Source organism: Rattus norvegicus, chromosome 3 (genome assembly GCF_036323735.1).
Source record: "Rattus norvegicus strain BN/NHsdMcwi chromosome 3, GRCr8, whole genome shotgun sequence".
NCBI classification, from domain to species: domain Eukaryota; kingdom Metazoa; phylum Chordata; class Mammalia; order Rodentia; family Muridae; genus Rattus; species Rattus norvegicus.
The window spans coordinates 154,699,799-154,717,238 of NC_086021.1; the positions used below are offsets into that span (position 1 = coordinate 154,699,799).

The 17,440-nt window shown below is 44.2% G+C and overlaps 2 long non-coding RNA genes across 3 annotated transcripts; one reads left to right on the plus strand and one right to left on the minus strand.

Annotated features, from left to right (window-relative positions):
* Positions 1-929: 929 nt before the first annotated feature.
* Positions 930-13,960, minus strand: LOC134486460 (uncharacterized). Of its 2 annotated transcripts, none has more exons than XR_010065418.1 (3): positions 13,705-13,960; positions 4,056-4,156; positions 930-2,064 (listed from the first exon to the last, which is right to left on the minus strand). It is a non-coding gene; the product is annotated as an uncharacterized LOC134486460 (long non-coding RNA). The 2 variants fall into 2 exon arrangements; XR_010065417.1 differs by lacking the exon at positions 13,705-13,960 and adding an exon at positions 8,917-13,646.
* Positions 9,267-14,435, plus strand: LOC134486461 (uncharacterized). The gene is made up of 2 exons (XR_010065419.1): positions 9,267-9,397; positions 14,225-14,435. It is a non-coding gene; the product is annotated as an uncharacterized LOC134486461 (long non-coding RNA).
* The last annotated feature ends 3,005 nt before the right edge of the window (positions 14,436-17,440 follow it).

Here is a 17,440-nt window from a genome sequence, read left to right on the forward strand (position 1 = left end):
CACATCTTGCAATTTCTTAGGTAAGTGTGTTATTTATCTTTTTAAAATTAATGTCCTCCAGGCACTTTCCCCCCTCTCCAATTTTTCTTTCTTTCTTTCCTTCTTTCTTTCTTTCTTTCTTTCTTTTTTTCTTGAGAGGAGTTTTGTAAAGAGATGGGACTCCTTTTGTCCTTTCTGAAATCTCTTGGTCCTGGCTTTCTGACAAATGACTAACTGAAAAGGACAAACAAAGGCACCCTCATCAGAGTGCTTCAGGTAAATTGGAGTCAGTGGAGAGATGTTTGCTCCACTGGCGTTTAAGCACCCTGCAAATTCTGTAGTGTCATCAAGCGACAAATAGCCTGAAGAGAAGATGTTAGGAGGGTTACTCGAGGCTTCTTTTTGGAGGAATGACTGTGCGAGGAGGAGTTTGGTCAAGGGGTTATGATAGAACAAGAAGGAGTGTTTACAGAAGTTCCCAATGGGGAGTAATCGGCAGTTTCAGTAGCACTCAGAGGGGACAGCACATCGGTGACTCAAAAGCAAGGGTTATCTACAGGGAAGGGTTTCTTCTATAATCTTAGAGGGTGATGTTGTACACACAGGAAAAACGTTCAGTCCATACGAAATTTGGTAATGGATGTTCTAGGCAAAAGGCACATCTCCACATTTTATACCATCTCACTTGTTATTTCAATCATAAAACAGAATTCCTGTCTGTTATGGTTGGTCTAAGTGCATAGCCTACTTTATAGCTCTCCCCCAAATTGGTACCAAAAGTTTCTCCTCGATTAACTGGATGGCCAGAAGTTTACCTTCTCTGGTATTCTTTTCTATCTTTAGGAGTCTCAGGTACTTACGTGTACGTCTACTGGTGGGAACTGTACACGCACAGAGGGCATCATGGTGACATAGTGAAATGATCAAAGAATAAATAACAAAAAAGTCCCTTGTTTTGGAAGTTATTTATTAAATACAATGTGCCTAGAATCAGCATGTATTTGCATATATTACTCCCAACAGTCCTGTGAGTTGAGTGTGGCTCTCCTCACTTTACAGATGAGGAAATGTTTTCATCTATCTAAAGAAGGTATTCCAATGTGCTCAAGATCACGCAGCTACTGACGGAACGATTTAAACCTGGATATGATCCACTGCAGGCTGCATGTTCTATCTACCTCCTTGGAGCAGAGAATATCCGCTACAAACCTCCAAGAACCGCAAAGAAACAGTTTCTGCATGCAAGTGATCAGTCACAGAATGGTGCTAACTGTGGCAGTGAGATTGTCTGAAGAAACATCTTTGACTCATCTGACACCCTTAGCCAAGGGGTTGGCTGAGGCAAGCAGTCTTTAGCTGATATAGTAAAAATTTGATATAAAATGACCGTCAAGCCATTTAGTTAGGAAGTGGGGTAGGATTTGCAAGAAGACTGTGTTCAGGAAGTTATATAATCACTCCCCACCCTAGTCAGTAGGATCAACTGAGGAAGTTTTGTCAATCTTTTGGTCATTCCAATTGTCTACAGATCTTCTTTTGGTGATTGTACCAAAGGAAGAAGAAGAAAAGAATAAGGAGGAGGAGGAAAAAGGAAGGAAAAAAGAAGAGAGAAGAAAAGAGAGGGAAAAGGAGAGTGAGGGGAGAGAGAGAGAGAGAGAGAGAGAGAGAGAGAGAGAGAGAGAGAGAGAGAACCAGTGTATATCCTAGGCACATGGTGGCCCATTCTCCCACAGGCTTCCTCTGCCTTTGGAAACCTAAGGATTAAGAGTAGAGTCACAGCCTCAGAGACTGGACTTCACAGACTTGAGGACTATCCATCAACCGATGACCAGGCCATACAGACTTTTTCATTTGTTCTGAAAATTTCCCTTGGTTCATATTTTTGTGTTTCTTTGCTTTCCATGGACATATGTGCTACTTTCTACTGCCCAGAATAACACATAATGTAGTATGTCTTCTGGCCCAGCAGCCTGGCTGAGGTGAAGGGAGATGATTTGTCCATGGGAATACCTCATTCTCAAGTCTCCATTCCTCAGCACCAGTCACCTCTGATCTTCTAGAACACTCGTCATGCTCTAACTTCTTCTGTAAGAGAAAGAGAAACGTTGTTCTCATCAGCTAATTTATACCAAGACACAGATATTCAAATTTACACTCTCCCTGTTCCAATTTTAGGCCCAACAGTCATTGCTTAAGTTTTTCAAAAGGCTAATGCTCAACCAGAGGGATAGAACATCATGGTGGGACTACTAGCAGCTAGGAAGAGCAGGCTGTTTGGGCCTTCCAGGTGACTCATTACATTCACAAGCATTTCTGGGTATAAATTTCTGTGTGTCATCCAGGTCTCATTTATTCTAGGAGGGCTTTTAAAAAAAATACTAATTTTCAGAATGTATAGTTGAATACTCTAGAATAAGATACTAGAAATGAGTTTTACAGTAGTAGATGTTAATTTAAGAGCATATATTTTGGTCACTCTCTCTCTGCCTGGCCTTCATGTTTCTGCCCTTCATATGAACATGAACATGAACTAAGAAAGAATCCACCAGCTGCTCCAAACTGTTCAAAGTGACCTTGGAACTCCATCTTCTATTTTCTGTCCTGGAAGGTCCAACAATAAGTTGCCATAAAGAATTTCACAAGACAATAAATAACTAAGGAAAACTTAACAAGTACGGCTGATAAACACTCTAAGAGTAGAATAGAAGACGATTGTGAAGTAGTAACATGGTGAGAATGGAGGATAGAAATGTGACCTGGGGCTTGGAATAGGTAGAAGGAGGGTTACATGGGCAGGATGGACAGTACCCAAGTTCCTCCCATATAACAAAACTCCTACCATCAAGGAGAGGAGCTGATTTCTCTTGAATCTAGCCCAACTTTGTGACTGTTTCGAACTATAGAATTGAGACCTGTGTGACATTTCCTAGATCTTGGAATGTCTCAGTCTTTAAAAGACCAGTATTGTCCACAGCCTTTCTCTTACAGTCCAACTCTTATGCAGGTGAAATGTCTCTGCTAAGCCATAGAATGATTAGAGGTCATGTGACTATTGCATCTGGGGGATGAGCAGTCGTCTTAGAATTTCTACGTAAACGCTGAGCCTCCGTGAAGAAATGCACAGCAATCTCTGCCTGGGTTTTCTGACCCACACAAAGTGTTGCTTTAAGCTGTAAAGTCCCAAGGTGGTTGGTTAAAAAGCGACATGTAAACAATTCAGCATTAATAAAGGGAATTCAAGAGTCTAACTGATTTACCCATGTAAAGACAGAAGTAAAATAAGAACAAATCCGTACGGTACATGAGAAACTCTTAAGTTTGCAAACAAATTCAGCTGGAGTAGGCATTTCAGATATCAACTAGAAGAATACATATTAATGTTAAACCCAAAAAAACATTAATACAGGAAGTAGATCTGAGGCCACCTATTTTAAACTCCTCTACGGCAGGCGCTACCCAGTGTCCTGTCTGTAGTTCCTGTCCTGTCTGTAGTTCCTTCTCTTTTACACATCGGTGTGTACCAGTTTAATGTCCAAACCACCAGCACCTTGGTTTTCCCGTTGGAAGCTAACTTTGCCTCAGTAATAGGGCAGAGTGTTTGGAAAGTCACAAATAGCCTTCAGCTAATGACAGAGGGTGGATGGAGCATGAACACTCACTCCAAGTCATACAGGCTCACAGTTCACAGTCTCCCTAGTCCTTCCAGAGAATTACATTCTAGTGGCCCACAAAGATAACTTGCTTCATAACATACTCTTCCCTGATACCAGAAAGTTGCCTTTCTTCTCTCAACTCATGGTGTTTTCTGGGACCATCCTCTAAAACACTGCCTGCTTTTGAAGAAATCCAAACTAGTATACTCTCATTCCATAGTTACGAATACCAAAGCTAGGAAGATTGTTTTGAATATATGCCCATGAAAGGTTGAATGAAAGGCTTTAAATCAAAATAGAAATTAATTTCTCCCTGATAAAAGAGGTGACTGATCCAAGAGGACATCATGGGACCCCGGAACTTCCAGTAGCAGAACCCCAGACAGCAAGAAGGAAGAGAGAGGTGTACACAAGTATGCACACCAATCTGCTTGTGTCTCGTTGGTGAGAATGTGGTCCCAGGGGCCATGTGTAGCTGCAAAGGAGACGAAGAACTGCAGTTCAGCTGGACAGCCATGTACATACTAGAAAGAGAAAAGAAATTGGTGAAAACTATTGTCTGTGACAGAAATTTAGGCAATTACTCAACTGCCTGCAGCTAGTGAATACACAAGAAGAACTATTAGCTTTTCTGCCCACAACTTTTCCTTTGTCCTTCCACTTTGATTCCAGCCATGCTGTAGAAAGTCTCACATGCCATGCTAAGGAATCTGGTATTACGGGGGTCTAACTCTCCTCATCACAGAATCAGCAATGCTGAACATGCTCCTGGGCTCCCTCTCTGGATAGATTGACTGGATCAGACTTTCAGGTCAACAGCATAGGAGACTCACAGACACTCTTGCCCATGATTCCTCCTTTTAAGCAGAAGCATGTTGAGCTCAGCTCATGGCATAGATTCTTTCAATGACATGCCTTTGTCAAAGAGCTCCATTGCCTTCTGCAGAACCCTCTCCTGTGTGTTAACAACTTCACAAAGCTCCAGTCACAGTACTGTGAAGGGAGCTCCTGAAGAGCTGTAAAGCTGGACTTGGCCTAACTATAATCCTAGCCCCGTAGGAAAGGAAAGAACCAGGGTTCTAGCATTTATCCTTTAGGGAAAAGAAACTTTGACAAACATCTCTGGAGAATCTGGGTTTGCTTCTGTGGTTTCCAAACATTCCAAGCCCACAAAGAAGTATCCTCTTGAAGCAGTATTACAGGTGGAGAGACCTCTTAACTAAGCACAGTTCATTTTGGTATTAAAATAGAAGACCATGAGAACAGACTCTTTATTTGGGTGATCCTGTTAATAGCTTTTCTGTGAATCTACACATTTTTTCATTTTTATAAATTTTAAATATTAAGCTGACCCCATATGTAAAAAAGTATATTTGTTCAGGTCAACAAAAGTAAGTCAGAAGAATTTGTTTATAGGAAGAATTTCATGACTATGTTACTTTCAAGACAAGAAAAACATCCTAAGTCGGATGATCTTAAAGAGCCTAGGTTTGCTTCCCATCCCTGGGGAGGGGATATTCTTTAATAAAGAGCACACTGAATCTTTAAATCATCATTCTACCTCTTGGCAATTAAAATTTCTCCAAAACATAAAGTATATATTTTCTTTTTCAACTGCAGTGAGACATTACCAAAGTTTGTGAGGTTTTTTTTCCCTTAAATTTAAAACTATATTCATTCATTCAGTTAGAGAAAAAGCACACACGTGTTATGGTATTTGTATGGAGGTCAGAGGACAATTTGTGGGAGTCAGTTCTCTCTTTCTGACACATGTGGCTAGAGAATTGGAATTCAGATTGGCAAGCTTGGTGGCAAGTATCCTTATCTGCTGCTGAGCCACCTCGTGAACCCCAAGATTTCTGTCCTTTAAGTATCAAATAACACTCATTACAACAGCCCCAGTATTTTGAAGCGCTCATGAGCACAAAGAGGAAGGGCTACTTCTTATCTGAGCTCCACACAGGAAGTTGGTTACCTCACACACACTGGACCAACCTGTGGTTATGTTCAAACCTCCCTCCGAGGGTATACCTAACTTAGACTGTGTTGGCAATGCTGTTTCATCACCAAAGAGCCGAGCATGTATAAGGGCAACCCTTCCAAGCTCACTAACTTGGATCATGTCCAGAAAGCTTGTCTGAACGGGGTTTTCATGAGTAGAAGAAGAATCTCAACGTTTCATGTTTTGTGTCTTGACTCACATAGTCAAAAATACGATGTCATCTGCCTTCTTATTTACTAACCACCTTTCTGTCCTTGCTGCTTTAAAGGGGAAAAAAAGTCAACCATTTAAGGAAGATAAATATGGAGTATAAAAGAACCCAAGGGGGTAGGTTGTGAGCATAAAAACGAATAACATCAGAGCTGGAGATTAGGCAGTTGAATATGTCGGTGTTTAAAATTAGAATGACGCCCCAAAGAATTGATAATGTTCCATTTAAGAAAAGAAATGTTTTCAAATCATTCGGGGTGAGTAAAGAAGTCTGAATCAAAGTCAAGAATTAATAATAATCTTGAAAAAGATAGACAGATACCCCCCCAATCAATAACGGAGACGATTTGTGTGCATATAAAAGCCTTCAAGGCCCCACTATCTACAGTTCTGTGGAAGAAACCTAATGAAATGCAAGAAGAAAATGTTAAAAATAGAAATGGATGTGCCTAGTAGAAATACTATTGTCCTATTCGTATGACATGAGGACTTGTTTTCTGGAAAAGGAATTCTTCAATTGAGCCCAGGCAAGCATTGTATTCATTGTAAAGTTGTATGTTTAGGCCTATAGCCTGAAGGGTTCGCCTTTAAAGCTCAGCGCAACCGGGAGCTCATTAGAGTAGCCGGGTAAAGGTCTATCACATTACTGGCTCCACACTACTCAGAACTTCTGGGTAGTTTTCAGTGGCTTCAAGTACTTAGATTGTCAGCAATGTGGGAAATAGAAAGTAGAATACTGAATGTATGAGGTGTGTACATCAAACACGTGGAAATGTATAGACAGAGATAAAGACTCTTGTAGATCCCCCCTGTTCTATTGAAGTCACTGCAGAACAATTCCAGGGTAAATGCATATTTGTTGTAAACAGCTGCAAAGCACAGGTTGCAAGAATTAGAGCAGTCTGAGTCTCATTCAAGATCAAATGGTTCCTTTCTAGATTTTATATCAGGAAGAGGCTTTGCTAAGGGCGGCAGGAAGATAAAAGCATAGTGACAGCCATGACATCTTTGGTGCTACAGACGGTAACAGTATGGGGTTCGGGTCTAAATTGGGACTGAGTTTGACATAGGACAGCATCATCTTATAATGGCTGGTTCTCTATTTAGGCCAACTTAAAGCTTTTGGGGGGCCTCTCTATCTGCCTTGTGCATAACCTGGGCTTTGTGAGAGGCTATTTTCAGTTCACTGGTGGGTGAATCAGGGTGGGAAGGAGGGGGTGTGTTCAAAGAGGGACAAACCAGTCAAAGCCTACAGGAGCCAACATAGCTTACCTACTCTCTGGGCCTGCCATTTGTGTGTGTGTGCGCGCATTTTTAAAAACACATGTAGAGAGAAAAATGAAAGATACCAGAAGCAACATAGTGAAAAAATAATTTCCATCTGCTCCTCCCCCACACCTTGGTCTTCTTCTAGTCCATCCTTCCACAAAACTCTTCTCTGAGGTGTAGCGGGTGTGACAGGGCTAAAGGAAACCTCCTGCACATCTCTGCACTCACCAAGTCTTTTCTACACACACTGAGCTCTTCACTCTGTCTGACCCCCAGCCTGTTTATTCGCCACAGGCCTCTAACAGAGGACCTGCCCTAACCTTGTACACCCAGGCTGTGTTTTTGTTTTTGTTTTGTGTTTTTTTAAGGGTTAGGATTATTCCTCAACGATAATGACTTATTTTAGACATTGTCTTCTGCTGATGTTTAAAAGATAGGACATTTGTCAGGGCGGGAGCCTGAGTCCCTCAGAGGACTCCGGGAGACCCTGCCAAAACGTTTCCAAACTGAATAGTCATTGGGCAGCCAGATAATTCAGAAACTATTTGTATGAGCTGTTTATCAAATTATTAACCGCACAGATGTTGTTTGGTTGAAGAGCAGCTGAATCCCCTCTCTGGCAGCCGCGGAGACAAAGGTCTCCAGGAATAATTGGAGATGTGCACGGAATATTAAATTAATTTACTGCTCTTAATTCTTATGCAAATTCTGACCTCTGATGGCGCCTATCAATTACCCCGCGCGCGGTGAAAGCGGAGGCGACAGTTTCTTTTCTTTGCTTTGCCTTTTTTTTTTCTTTTAAGAACTCGAAAAAGGAAATATTTGCAATAAGCAGACCGTAGGAGCTCTGCGTAACTGGAATTGTTTAATTGAATCTCCAAGTTTTAGGGATGTCCGTGGAGGATAAAACCCCAGGGTGCAGAAGAGGGGTGCGGGGGCGGGGGGCAAAGGAATTTGGAGGTTTGGTTGCACTACAGAAAAATACAGCATCCAGTAGGGAACGATGCCATCAAATAAAATGGGAATTTGCAGGCTGACTGGGGCCGTAGTCCTCCTGTCGGGCATACTTTGATGGTGGCTGGGAAGCCGGTGGCAGAACAGCGCACTTCTGCAAACCGACAAGCAGTGTCCAGTGCCTAGGCGCCTTTGCAAGGGATCTGCTGGACCACTGTCTGCAGCAACGATGGCTCCCTTTGCTGGTTCTTTAACTGTTTTCTCAATTTTAGCGTCCTCAATCAAAAATACTTAAAAAAAAATCTTTGTTCGAAAACCTAAATCTTTGCTCAGTACTCCCACATTCAGCTCCACTAAAATCCCGGGTGGGCCGAAATAAGATGTAATTGTCTCCTGCTTGGACACCCAACTCGTTTCCCTGAATTGAGCAAATGCCAGGGCTTTGTCTGTGCTTGTGGCTTAAATGCTGTGCTTTCTGCGCTCGGGTGGTGAGCTGTAAAGACTGGGGTCTCCAAGTCTTTCATCATCGTTCTAATAAGGAAAACCAAATCGGGCGCATAATGTCATCAGCCCTGGCCCGACCTTGCGGGGACCTCTGCAGCCCGAAGATGTCGCCATCGGCCCCCGGCGCAGCCACAACGCGTCGCCTTTCAGCTCCTGGCGGTCCCCACAAAAGCCAGACAACAATATCAATTAATCATGCAGCGGGCAAACAAGGAGATTTATCCCGCGACAAACAGCCCCACCGAGAGCCATTGAATGGGTGTGATTAGCATGTGAAAAGACGAGCAAAACTCCGTGGTTCAACAGCTAAAGAGCAATTTGATGGGACTGGGATGGGGAAATTACTTGATTAGCGTCCGTCGGAGGAGAGCACGGTTACAGCCCCTCAGCCTGGAATCCAACTGCGGAACAAAACGCGCTGGTAAACGCGGCGACCTGGAGGGACAACGCGCTAGCGAGGGTGGCGCGGGGACCGGCACTGACACGCGAGCGACCGTGGGGGGCGGTAATAGTGGGCAAAGTGGCTGACCTACTTAGCCACTCCCCAAAGCGACAGGAGTTGTGACAGCTGTCCCACCTAGGCTCCTAGGCCTGGACCGGGCGGGCATGACTTCCCCAGCTGATGTTGGAGGTCGGTCCTAATTTACACTCTTCCGACTCTGGTCGGGGAGAAGAGTGTCAAAGGCCTGTAAGAAGGGAAAGGTCCTTCCACATCCTCCCGAGAGTCTTCTCTGGGGCTCCCGAAGCTCAGTCCGCCGCTCAGCAGCCTCTGCCAGCGGCCCCAAGTCCGTTGACGGCGCGCGGCTCTTCCACCAGAAGCTCCGAGGTTCGGTTTGCACAGGCTGTGAACTTTGGATCGCCTTTCCTGAACCGCGGAATTTAACCGCTCTGTTCCAACCTCTTAGAAAAGCTGCCCTTGTGGCCTTTGCACTTCGTGGGGGTGGGTTTTACAGTCTACGGGGAAGAAATGGGAAGTTGAAAGGGGGCACTCCAATTGAGGATGACCGGCCTGGAGGCTCTCGGGGTGGGCTTAGTGCGGCGCCAGGGACTGAACGTGAACGACCGTCTTAGTGTTAAGGACCTCCTGGAGCCGGAGCCAGAACTCTCCGGGAGACCTACGGGTCAGTCCTATGCCTGCCCTAGATCCGGATACGCCGGATTTGGAGTCATGGGAAGCTGAGCCCTATGTTTTCCTCCTGGGTTCCAGAGGGTAGCATCCAAGGCTCATAGCCCAGATTTTTTATTGGGGGTATATTAGGGCTCCTGGATAGACTTTTATTGATGAGGAAGAAAAGCTGACCTAACAATGCTACGGAGCTGCGAGGCTAAGGGTTCCCAGAACAAGGCCAAATGCAGAAGGAGAGCACAGTGAAACCTTCGGCTCCCCCAAGGACCCATCTTAACTGGACAGCCCACGTTTTCCCAGACACCTGCCCCAAACGCCAGCCCAACACCTAGGAATTTGAGGCTCCTGGAACCTTCCCTAAGGGCTCATACCACATCTCTCCCTTCTCCCTGACTCCTCCCAGTCCCACCAAAGACAAAGGCTCCCTCCCCAGTAGGTCACTAACCGCCTAGTATTACTGGCCCACCAAAAGGTTCCTTCTTGCTCCTGCCAGCAATGGGGGTGCGCCAGGGAGAGAGAGTCTCCAGGATCCTGCCTTCGGTTTATCTAGGAAAAATCTAACGCACTTTTCCGAAGTATATAAACACAAATCTAACAACGCAAGGCTGCAAAGGACATGTTTGCCAAAACTGTCAGTCTTAAACACACTCTGTCCATTGGCGTGAAGGAACCAAGACGCAAGGACTCCATTTTTTTTTCTTTTTTGAGTTCGTGGGGTGGGGATGGATTTGCCCCATCCGCAGAACAATTGCCACTCAGCTGAACAGCATCAATTAAACCAGAGCAAACCGGTCAACTTCAGAGGGCTTAATTTTTTTTTTTTCTAAAATGTCTGTGATGGTTCGTGTTCAGCGAACTAATGTTCTCTGCTAGCTTCTGGCCTTCTCCTCCCTCCCATTCCACTAGGGCCTGATGACCCAATGCAGCTTCCTCTTTTGGCCATCTAGGCGGACCTTTGGGGTCGTGGATCCCAGACTAGCTCTAGCCGCTAGAGTAGAAAGAACAGTGCATGAGAGCGCGAAGCTTTGCCGGCGGTGGCGGTAGTGACAAGGCTCTGAGGAGTAGAGACCAGGGACCGGAAGGGCGAGACACCGCTTGTGAAGCACAAACCTGTAGCAGTCCTCAAGCACACTAACCCTTCAAAGCAAGCGAGCAGGACATAGAGAACTCGGTGGCTCCTATCCCACACTGTCTTTCTCTGATGAACACTTATGCACTTTGTAGTTCGAATCGCTTCCTGGGGTGACCGAAGCTGTGCATTTTAATTCCAAAGTCAAGTGGTCGAGCCATGTCAAAGTTGGGAGAGGGGGACACGGTGGAGACTGCTCAGGGTTGGCTTTAGAGTTACTTTTGTAAGTTCTTCCCGGTACCCACAGTACCCACAGTATTGGCCTGAAAAGCCAAAGAGGCTGCTGCAATTTATTCCAATGGGCGGTTTTTAAGAAGCTGGCAATTTGAACCGGCTGGGTGTTATTTAGTGCAATATGAAATCAAATGATCCTATTTCTCAAATAACAGTGTCTGTGAGGAGAAGTGAATCCTCTGAAAGGGTAATTGTCTGCTGATGGTGTTTCCCATTATACCCGATCTTGGCCTAAATGATGCTGGGCAGCAGGGCGGAGAGTGAGGGGTGAAATCAAAGCACGCCAACTCGCGCTCCGGAGGAAGAAAAGGTCCCTCTAGATCGCTTACCCACAAGTCTAGCGAACAATGCGGCCGATTGCATCACCGATTTGGACGCTATTCTGCAGATCTCCAACATCATCAAACTGAAGTGATCTTGGGAATAAGAGAATAAAACTGACTCTCCTTTCGAAACTTTAGGAATCCTTAGTAGCTTGGCATTGTTGAGTCAACAGATAACCAGGGTAATAAAACCCAGTTTGGCCATGCTCCCACCTCCTTGTCCCAAGTTAATATTGAGAACACAGTAGTTCTTTTCAAGGCACATTCTCTGACTGTTCTCTGTCTGATCTCCTCGGAGCCCACATTAGTTCTAGTGAAAAGGAATTGCTTTCCCACAGACTGCAATCTGGTGTGTATGGTAGGGAGAGAAAGGTTGGCATAGGATTTTTTTTTTTTTTTAAAAATAACGGTTCTCTGTAGATCCAAAGCCACCGTTTCTGGCAGAACCCGATATGGGGTCAGCTGTGTCTGAGTAAAGCACAGACAAACAAATGGAAGGAATGGGTTTAGTTACAGGAACAAAAGTGTCACAACGGAAACTACCTGTTAGCCTTAGGGCATGACAGTACTGCAGAGTCAAACAAAGGCAATATTCTGGGCCTGCTTTCTTCAAACTTCTCTGCCTCATCTACTAAGACAACAGCTTTGACCTTAAACCCTCTCTAATTATTACTAACACACCTTGAGGGGAGTGGTGCCTCTAGAGCCTGAGCCCAGGACAGAGGGGCAGCCTTGGAATGAAGGTCTATCCAGGTTTTAAGCCACTTAAGGCCAAGGACCAAGGCATTTTCTAGGCCCTTCACCTTTCAGGCCCCTTCGCTTCCCAACCCTTCAGAATATTTTCTTCCTTGAGGTAGAATATACTGAAATTGTTGTGAGTCTACGGCTGTTAACTCGGAAACATTTCAGGCCAAACCTCTGCGTACAGGGCTTGTTTCTGCTTTAGATGGGTTGTTTTCTTTTAATTTTCTTTGGGTATATAATAATGTTTCATATATACATTTGCATGCACAATAAGATACATTCATATATACATACATGCATATGATGTGCTTAGTTATTAGTGATTTTCTCCCCTCTGAGGTGCTAGTTTCAAAGAAATTAGGTAGGAGAGATGTCATTTTTGCCCATATCCCAGGAGCTACCCTAGGAAGCTTGCAATCTTTTCTCTGAAGAAGAAAACACCAGCGTGCTATTCTTGGCCTCTTACCCTTTCATTCCTGGTTAAGTGAAAGGAGGCATTCTGGTTTCCACCCGCAGTTCTCCTACCTCTGCAGCCCCCACCCTACCCCCACCCGTTATCATTTCTGGGCTGAAAGTTCAGCCTATCTGGGGCCCTCTACGGTTCTAGACCATAGTACTTTGATTTTAACTCTTCTGCTTTGGCTCTTAACACATCTCTGGGATGCCGTTTCTTCGTGTCTGCACCAGGAGGACCTGCCCACCTCTGGCTAAATGGTAAAGCCCAAAAATAGGGTCATGAAATAAGAGGTGTTGTTCCCGGCGTCCTACCAGCTGCCTCTCAGGACCCCTCTGAGGTTGCTGTCCCCAGCGGGGACACTTAGCCCTACAGAAATGCAAAGGCCGCTAGCCACCTGCCTCGCCGGAGGCAGAACTGTGTAGCTACAGCCTCCACAAAATGACAGCCTCCTTCCTTTTAATCAGCGTAGCCCTGCGCTCACCCGAATCTCAGCTGAATCCCTTTTAAAATGCAAAGGTGACCGTTTCCCCACTATTCCGGTTCCTTTTCCCCCGCAAACAATTAGAAACCCCCTAGTTTTTTTTGTTTGTTTGTTTGTTTGTTTTGTTTTTTTGTTTTTTTGTTTTTTTTGGAGTCTCTGCAGTCTCCGCACATCGGTACATTGGGGCGGCTGCACACACCTTCCAGGTTGAACCCAGGGCTGGCGTGAACAGCGCTCAGCCCTATATTGGGCCAGGGACTGCGGGCTCAGTAAGAGTGGCTTTGGGTGGTCCCACCTGACGGTCACCAGGCCTGTGTATAGGAAAAGCCACTCAAGGTCAAGATGCGTGGGGGCGGGGGCCAGGTGGAGACACAAAAGTTCCAGGCCCCGCGCTTCTTCTTTAGAGGGGCGTCGTAACCCCAGAAAGGTCCTAGACTGCTGCAGAGGGAAAGAGATTTAAGATATGACAGTTCCCTGCCTAAGACTGTTTTCCTGCGACCAGCTATCTGCTTTGCCATAAAACGAGTGGGCAGCGTTGACCCAAGCGACCGAGTGTGCACACCTCCCCTCCCCTCCCATCCCCTCCCCTTGGCCAGAGACCCCAGGTTCTCCTCCCTCCCTCTCCCCAGACCCACTGACCTTGGGAAGGCGCAGACCCACGGTGGCAGAGCCTCTCCAGGCAACCTTCGAAGCTGGAGTGTAAGGCTAGCGCGCTGCCGGTACCCGCTGGCTGGTCCGTGTCCCCCACCACGGCCGGGAGTGTGCGGAGCTCCCTTCCCCCACGCCTTATAATTTAATCACATGAGATATTAAGTGATCAAGCCGCTCATTAATCATCACTGGAGTTATTGGGACTGAGCACCGCGCCTTGTGTTTTGACAGCCCAGAATGGTTCACCCAGCTCTGGGTGCGTCTGGATTTGGGGGATGGGGGCTCTCTAACCACTCTTAAGAGACACGCGAGCCCCACGCGGATTAATGGGACCTCTTACTTAAGAAAAAAATTTGGGGAAACGCAGTCCCAGCTTTAGAGTTCAGCTGAGAGTTTGTTGGAAGCCCAAACACACCATCCGCGGCCCATTTTCTTAAAATTTAGATTTTAATTTGAGTGATTTACATAGACGACGGTCAACTTCAGTCAATAATATCCTTATTTGCAGTTTTCCAGGAGGGTGAGTTTGACCGAATCCCTGCGTGTTCTTCACTTACTGTGGATAGTGTCAAATCGAGGTGTCTGAAATACTGTTGGAGCCAGATCGGTGAAGACATTTCGAGATGGTTTTCTTAACTCCAGCGCAATGAGGCTGTCCTGTTTTTCTGGTACACCACAAGTGCTAATAAAGAAAAAAAAATAAATGTTTTTCTGTTAAATATCTATTTGGAGGTTTCATTTTTAAACCACAAACTCCTTTTATTTTTATGCTTCCCCCTTTCCTATTTTTGCTAACTGGATCTTTTAAAATGAACAAACCAGTCAAGGTTACATTATGATTTAATTACACATACAAGAAACAAGTTATCTTGGTGCAGAGCACTGTGGCCAGCCCTCAGCATTTAGGCTTACACGCCTGCATAAAGAACAGACAAAAAGGAAGCCATCCCCATCTTGGGAAGGAATCCCAATCTGTCAACCAACCAACATAGACATTTTAAACTATTCTGCAGTTGACTTTTAGAAGAAATTTAACTCTCACACCCTGTTTCCCTAAACTGAGCCTGGAGTGCCAGGAGGGGCCAGTCTCTGTAGATAGAGGAAGCTAGGTAGTAGTTAAAGTTTTCTGAGCAAATCTTAGATTCAACCAATTTGTTTTCTCTTTAAAAATATAAAATAGGCCAGATGCTGGGGTGCTTGCCTGGAATCCAGCACTTGGGAGGTAGAGACAAAAGAATCAAGAGTCAAGGTCATTTTTTAGCTGATAAGCTAGTTGGAGGTCAGCATGACCAACAGAAGACCTTGTCTTAAAAAAAATCCACCTAAAATAAATAAAAATATAAAAAATATAAAATATATAAAAATATATAAAGCAAATGCCCCCAGAATATGCTCAAAATCCTTGGAAGCTAAATTAGATTTAATTTTCCTTCCAGTGTATAGGGCCAATTCAGTAAGCAAGTAAATATATAAATCCTGGTCCTGTGGTTCCACTTTATCACAGAATATCATCAATAATATTAAATGTGTCTAAGACTATTCATGAGATATTTTCTTTTCTGTTACTCTGTTGTCTGCATTTTTCTACCCTGTTCACTAACACACAAAGAGATAGATGGGTATCAAAACTGAACACACACACATGCACTGCTCGGTGAAATTCATAAATCCTACAGAAGCTAGCGCAGGGGAGAGAAAACATAATATGGTATGATTTTATTTTCGTAAGCCAATGGAGAAAAAAAAAATCTTGACTGTCTTTATCCAGGCAGTCATGCCTGTGTCTGTTCTGAATGACAGGGACATGTGTAGTCAGGGACTGAGAGATCACTTTGTATCCTAGGAGTTAAAGTGGGCTGTTGGCAAATGCCTGTATCTGAAGACTTTGTCCTAAACATGGAGACTTTGAACATAACCAGAACTATCCTCTTCTGAAATGTGGATTGGGGAACTACACTACATAAAATGCCTTCAAAACAATGGAAACACAAGGAAAAATAATTCTTTGTTTGTTCGTATTGCCATTTATTTTTTATTTTTGCTTTGCTTTGGACTTTTTGAGACAAGGCTTCACTAAGTAGCCCAGGCTAGCCAAGAACTAATGATCTTTCTACCTCTCCGGTCCTGGAATTAAAAGTCTGTACCACCATGCCAGTTTATATCGATCCTTTTACACACATTACAGACTGTTCCTGGGATGCCAGAGGTATGCTTATGGAATATGAACACAGGGACTTTATGGGGATTGTTCACAACTTACAGCCAAAGCAGGAGTTCACATTTCTCACTCCCTAGCCCAGTGTTCCTGTTTAAGAAAGCTAGTTGTAAAATATTAATCAGTTCTGTTTTGAAAACTCTCTCCATCACCCACTTTTGTTTTCTGAACCTCTTTCAGAACAGAAAAGCTATCAGGAAGTAGTCTCACTAACATGAGCGGCCAAAGCCAACTAGTTAACCACCATCACAATAAAAATGGGTTTCCTGGAACAGTTAGTTCTGTCTCAAATCAATTCCTGCCTGAGTTCCTAATGGCCTGTAGGTTTCAGATTTGTCAAGCCTTGCATTCACAGGTGCCAACCCTTTTAAATATATATGCGTACTCATACACAATCATTCTTTAATACCCCTTAGATCTTTATTCTAAGACCATCTGAAGACAAAAAGAAAAAAATACATGAATGTTCAACTCCTACATAAAAGGTCATCATATTTACATATAATCAGAGCACACCTTCCTTACATACTTTATTCTATGTATTTATTTTTGAGAAAGGGCTTGAGTACGTGGTTCTAACTGGCTTGAAACTTGTCATGTAGACCAGGTTGGCCTGAACTTACAGTGATTGTCCTGCTTGATACCTGAGTGCTGTAGTTGCAGAAGTGTAACCCCAAGACCAGCTTCTGGCCTATATTTTAAATCACCTCTAGCAAAATTTTTAAGTAGTTGTATTTATATACTTATGTACACATATGCAAGTACTTAAATAGTTAGGTAGCAAGTATTTAAGTAGTTGTTACATTGTACTGTTTGGGGGTTGATGAAAAGTAAAACAGGTCTAAACATGTTCAATACAGGGCCATTTTGTTGTCCTAACTAAACACAATGGCAAGAGTTTATTTTACAAAAATACTCAGAGATTCAGCAGATAAAGATACTTGCTTCCCAAGACTGGAAACTTGTGCTCTATCCCCCTGAACTTAGGTAAAAGTGAAAGGAAAGAACTCACTCTAAAAGGTTGTCCTCTGACTTCCATGTGGGCGCTATGGCATGCATACCATGCCCCTCCCCCATGTTGGAATAAACACAATAATGAATGAGTGACTTCTATTCTTCTATTCTCAATTGGCTTTAAAAAAAAAAAAGTACTATAAAACCCAAAGATTCAGAGGGATGATTCTGTTTCTCACTGTCCCTCTGCCCCTCTCTTCCTCCCTCCTTCTGTGTGTGTGTGTGTGTGTCCTCTGGCGTGGCATGATGGTGCATGCCTTCAGTCCCAGCACTTAAGAGCAGAGCCAGGTGGATCTCAGTGAGTTCAAGGCCAGCCTGGATCTACAGAGTGAGTTCCTGGACAGCCAAGCTACACAGAGAAAACTTGTCTCAAACAAAGAAACAAAAACCCAAATCAAAACAAACAAACAAAACAAAAAGATTGTTTCTCTGATCTGATAAGAACTCTGATAAGGGTCATGGGCAAGACCCTAACTGAACCTAGTAACATAAGAA